At 39.1% G+C, this 6,222-nt stretch overlaps 1 protein-coding gene across 2 annotated transcripts in view; it reads right to left on the bottom strand.

Moving 5' to 3' along the window:
- Positions 1 to 6,222, bottom strand: part of CTTNBP2NL (CTTNBP2 N-terminal like) — a 40,920-nt gene that overhangs the window by 11,848 nt on the left and 22,850 nt on the right. The gene's annotated exons all lie outside the window — the stretch shown is intronic.

Here is a 6,222-nt window from a genome sequence, read left to right as displayed (position 1 = left end):
TATACAAACACCCTCCTCTGTTAAGAATTAGAATCAAAGGCACATGATTTCAATTGCAGAATAATGAGCAACTGCAGGCATAAAAGAAAAGGTGTGTGATGGTGGTGAGGGGAAAAACGCTCAGAGCTGAGATTTTCAAAAGCACTCATTGGCCTAACTTTGCTCTGACTGAAGTCCATAGGAGTTTCACCATTGACTTCAATGGAAAACAGGCCAATGCTGAGCACTTTTGAAAATCTCACCCCAAATGCTCCTATTTCAAGATACAGTGCTAGGATGTAAATGCTTAAAAACATAAACCCGGCATTCAGTGTAGCAAACATACCAATCACAGGAGATGCCTTAGGGTTATCAGTTTCAGATTGGATACATTTAGACCAGTGTTTCTCAATGACCGATCCGTGGACCGGTGCTGGTCCCCAAGATTGCCCTGACACAGGTTAGGAAGGCAGCAAGCTGGTCCCTGGTATCAAAAAGGTTGAGATACCTGTGGTTCTAGGGAGTCTAGATCAGTGTATTAATCCTGACTCAGGGGCAACTCAGTCCTTCATCCTTCCAAGGTTACCAGAGTATCATGCATTTTCCTGGGTATAGGGCTGTTAAGCAAGACCTTTAAACCAAAAAAATCTTGCCTGCTTTTTGCAAACAGTAAAAAGGTGATCTGGGCAATTTTAAGAGTAAGGGTCTGCCCCAGTGCCCTTGGTCAAAATTTTCCCTCTCCAGGGGATTCTGCAGTGTGTTGAGAGCTGGTTGGTTGCTGCCCACCATCCCAGAAGTGAGTGAATTTCACTGGTCCTGTTCTGTACGTTGTTTGCAAAGCACTGTGGGATCCACAGAGAGAGAAGTCACTACATAAAAATAAGATTGTTACAGTTTTCTAGACTCAGAGAAAGCATGCATAACATATGGCTTTGCCACTTGAGAGATGCGGCCCTAACACTGCCTTCTGTGTACTAGTGTGTGTTTTAGTTTTATACATAAGCATGCACACATCTGGGTATCTTTATGAACATAAACACATAAGTAAGCCATACCAAATTAAATACAGTAGCCTTTTCAGAATTAATAGCATTTTTAAACACTCATTCCACACAGCAATGACTCTTTGTTGATCCTGTTAAATGACATACAGCTGTTGGAGGACAGGGAAAAAAAAAGATATCTACGCAGAATACAGAATGAAACGTCACCCTAACACACTATTGTTTCAGCCCTTTCACTTACTAAAGAGAAGTAAAGCATGACTAGTAAGTGGCACAGAATAAAAGTTTTCAGGACATATTTTAGGTAGAAAAGTTAGAGTTGGTTAAAAACAAAGGGAGTGAGACTTTCAAAACTCAATATGGATAACATTTCCATGAGTGTTTCTTTAACATTCCAATAAACGCAATTTAAAATGTAAGCATCCCTCTGCACAGCTGGAAACCCCGACATTACAGCTTTGGTCCCATGCATGAGAACAAGAGTGATATTCTCTAGAAACAAACATGAAACTGGCTAGTCTGTATAAACTATCAAATTGAAAAAGCAAACAGCAAGAATAGCACCAAGCTGGAGTCTTAAAATTATTTTGGTTGCAATCATTTAAGGGGGATTGTTTCAGAGGCACAAATGGGAGTTGGGCACCTAACTCCCTTTTGTACCTTTGAAAGTCTCCGCCCAAAAGTGTTACTAATACATTTTCTCTCTTGACAACATCCCTTTATTACAGAAGCAGATTCCTTAATCAATTTTACAGTCTTGTCTATACTTCTCTAATCACATGGCTCCTGTCTAGCATGGAATCGGAAGCAAACTCTTTTTCCACAGAAGTGGACTGTGTGTTAATTTACACTGATGGGGACCCAGTGGGAGGGGAGACACAAAAATACCCAACCTCCCTGCAAAAGAAAAAAAAACAAAAAAACAACCCTCTCTCTCTCTTTTCAGTAAGAGTTAGGGCAGTAGTTCTCAAACTTTTTTACTGGTGACCCCTTTCACAAAGGAAGCCTCTGAGTGAGACCCCCCCAAATTAAAAACACTTTGTAATATATTTAACACTATTATAAATGATGGCGGCAAAGCTGGGTTTGGGGTGGAGACTGACAGCTCGTGAACCCCTATGTAATAACCTCGTGACCCCCTGACAAGTCCCGACCCCCAGTTTGACAACCCGAGTTAGTATTCCAGGATATCTGTCCCTATCTTGTAGATGCAATCAATAGCATTATCTTCTGTCCCCCCCATCCCTCTCTCTCTTCCTTCCCCCCCCCCCCCGCCAACACATACACACAATAAATACTCCACCCTGTTTATAAACTTTCCTAAGTGTATATACATATTTGGATACAAAAGTATGATCAGAGCTTAAGAGACCGCTGTGAGGAAGAGGAAGGAAAAGGGAGTGCTGTCTTGGATAAATGTGCTGCCAGTGGTTTAAATGAATCACAGGAAAAAACTAATGGATTGATTTTTTGAATAGATAAAGGGGAAAAATCCTCAATTGTTTCTGAAGCACTACGAAACATGAGTAAATCAAACCTAACTACAGTTGTGTGGGAACATTTAAAGGATCCAAGGACTGGAAAGCCTTTCAATAAATTTAAAAAAGTGCAAGTCCAGCTGGCCCAGTTGTTTTGATGGACAAGCTGTTTTATCTTTTTAAATTGAATCCAACCCTGTAGTGGTTACACACTACCACAACAGAAACTCAGAAATAAATTCCAGCTTCAAAATTGTATTAACACTTCTAATATTATAAGCACTTCTGAAAAAAATGTACTACTAGCTCATTTCTCTCCAGGAAAAGCTTTACAGAAAGTTTTCATCTGGCTCCATAAGGCATTAAGAAGGGTCCCTCCCTCCTCTGTCAGTGTAACTTAACACCCAGTCCACTTATGTGGAAACAAAAAATCAAAACCACCAAACAAAAACCAAAACACGGTGTGGTGTGTTATTTATATATGATTTTTGTGAGGCCTGAAACGAAACACAGTCACATTTTTCTCCTGCTTTCAGGCATCATAATACTGTACATTTTGTTGAATCAGGCTGGGGTGGTTTATTTCCTGTCTGGGAAAGAACAAGAAGTTCCTCCTTGTTACTTTGTGAGCAATTAATGATTTTCCTGAACTGGAATGACCAAATGAAACTAAGCTACCTTTTGACAGTTCTCTCAAATCTAACCATCACCATACAAATACAAGTCAGCTAGGCATAAATATTTAACCATATATGTCTAGACAACACAAAAAACATCACTAAATATACCATACCCCCAAAGGTACAACACCCAACCACTCTCAAGAAATATACATTTATGAGTTTACAAAACATGTCAATTGTTTCAGCACGATGCACTAGCAAATATAAACTTTATAGAAAGATTATAATTGCTACTTTCAGTCTGTTGCACAGGTGACACCACTGGAGATATGGCTGAACAGATAAATCTTGCACAGAAAATTTTCATCTTAGTCCCTCTAAAATGAAATTGTGATGCAGGCTATGCATTAAATGACACAAAACTGGGAGTTATCTGGTGGCTTATGCCACTGAGTGCATCTGCTCTTTTAGTTTAAGGACACAGCCATTCACCTGGACAACTGACTATAATATACTCAATTCCCAACCACTGTCTCCTTTTAATGTGGAAGTTGTTATTGGGGTTTGCATATTTATGTTAAATAAATATGCAAACTCAAAAAAATAACTTAAGTCGACTGTCCAGGCTATTCAACTATTCGTAAAGGAAAGATAAGATTCCTAGGCAGAAGAGGAGAAAACATTTAAAGTAGCAGATGCGCCGAAGGAGAACAAAATTCAGCTAACTGGAAGACTAACAGCTACTCAAAAATAATATTTCAGATTCTGTTAACGAAGATGTTGACACATACAGGGTGCTGCAGTAACTGGCTGGCTTTGTTCAACTTGCATTAGGGTAATTGACTACTGCTAGTCTGCATTAGGGTAATTGACTACTGCTAGTCTGTTTTGAAAAAGGTAATTCTGGTTTTATGGAGCAGAAGCAATATTTGGAACAGTAGAGAGATGTTTAGTGTGCAGATAAGCAAACTGATGGCTCCACTCTGCTAGGAAAATGCTATTGTTTTCTCTGGGGATTTCCAGGCTACTCAGGGCCGAATGTTTCCCACACAATATCCTTCGGGTTTCTTTCTTAATGCTTTTTACGAAGATCTGGCTGAGACAGAACATTGCATCATGGCCTCTCGACCATCCTCAACTTCCTTTACTGAACCACAAGGCATAAATTAGTGGGACTTTCCAATACAACCTTTATTGTTTGGAGAGAGAAAAGGGAATGGATATATAGCATTTAGATTTTAGTTATTTTCACAGTATTTATCTGGACCCACAATTCCCCAGCAGTTTAATCTGTCCTGAAGTTCCTCCTCTAGATTATGGAAAATGGCATATTCTTTAAATAGCTTCCCCTACAGTCTTGAACTTCCTTATTACTTCTTTCCCCAGAGACAGATGTTAGAAAATAAAGATAAGCTGAAGTCACAGTAATCTGGGGGTGGGGATTACTGACTTTGCATTAAGCAACCAGGAAGAAATACCATAAAGAATCAACTCCCTATCGCTAGTCCCACAGCAGCTCCGTATCTAAATACTGAACATGATTTTGACCAAAAAGTGGTTACTAGTAGATATTTTAAGACAGACCCAACATAACAAGGCTTTTACCTCTTCTTGTAATTGTCTAATCAGTAAATCAGATCTCTAGTGAACCAATATAATAGCACTATCGATATTAAATGAAAAAGCCAGCGAGTTAAGGTAGCTCAAGCTTTGCTCACATAAAGGTTATGTTGCAGTTTGCAAGAAACCTAAGGGATGCTCCTAATGCACATGAAATGGAACAGACTACAGCTTCTCGTGTGTAAAACTGAAGTATAGCCTAGAGACTACAAATCCCAGCATGATCCTGGCCTTCCAATTGATCAAGATGGATCACAGTAGGCTTAGAGTTCCTGTACTGAAGATGATGGCCCTAGTGGGCTGAACTGGGCCCACAAGCTGCACTTTGGCCATCTCTATATTAAAGAAAACAGAATGTGAAGTTGAGACTGTCACACAAAAAGTATATACAAGTAATAACACAGAGGGGAGAAAACAGTTATCTAATCATATTCCTTGCTCAGAACTCACCCAGTTACTGGGCAGGTGGAAGGCAGCACTTTTTATCATGATTTATTGGTGAGCAGGTCAACTTCTTAATTGAAACATTAATGAAAGTGAAATTTTCCTAAATATATACAGAAAAAGCTGTATCAAATATTGTAATTCAAGAGAACAGAGTATAGCAGCAGCCTGCTAAATCCAAGCATTTTATAATCTGCACAAAGAAGAAAAAAAAAGTGTGTCAGTTGTCTTGCCCCTTCTCTTAAAGATTTAGTAGCTGCTGTAGTGGGACCTTATGGTACTGAACAGAAAACTCGGAAATCTAACTCAATTGACAACTGAACGGTTTGTTTTGGAATGCATTATCCTCACTTTATTGTTTGTTCATCTATTTGTTCACTTGCAAAATGCAGTAATTCAGATTCTCCCAGTCAGTAATGCTAATTAGCCAGGTTCGACTCTGCTATGAAAGAGCTACAGCCTCAAGCAAGAACAAGCCTGAAAGCTGCTTCCTGTTTTCTGATCTAAAAGAAAACAAAACTTCAGTTTTAATGAATGGAGAAGTCTGTTCTCAAAAAAGAGAAAGGGAACAAAGCACTCTATAAATGTTGAGGATGATTGATCTAGTTTATTTTAATTGATTCCTTTCACTCACATGATTTGCTGGATCTGAGAAGGATAATTTGGGGCCCCACTCATGCAGTCCTTTCTATATGGCAGTCTTGCACAAGTAAGGACCACAGAAATTGGCCCTTAATGTTGAATTGCGTAAAGTGATTCTAAACATTTCTCATCCCCAAAATAGCTGCTACCTTGTTGTGTGCTTTAAATATAATCAGGTCGAAGAGGGAGCAGAGTGTCCTGGAAAAGAAATTAAGATACGAAGATACAGTCTAATTTGGAACAAGATGCAACAAGCGAGATTAAGAAATAATTGGAGGGAAGAGGCAGATGGGGAAAGCAAAGATAAGAGTGACAGTAATAAAGTCACAATAGCTCACCTAACTGGCATGCATAAATTGACTGTTCTAACTCATTTGAACATATTTAAAATAGGATCAGCTCATCCTAATCAGCATTCAATTTAGTCCTGGC

The sequence above is a fragment of the Mauremys reevesii genome, linkage group 4 (genome assembly GCF_016161935.1).
Source record: "Mauremys reevesii isolate NIE-2019 linkage group 4, ASM1616193v1, whole genome shotgun sequence".
In the NCBI taxonomy this organism is placed as follows: domain Eukaryota; kingdom Metazoa; phylum Chordata; order Testudines; family Geoemydidae; genus Mauremys; species Mauremys reevesii.
This window is presented reverse-complemented; position numbering and strand designations above follow the sequence as displayed.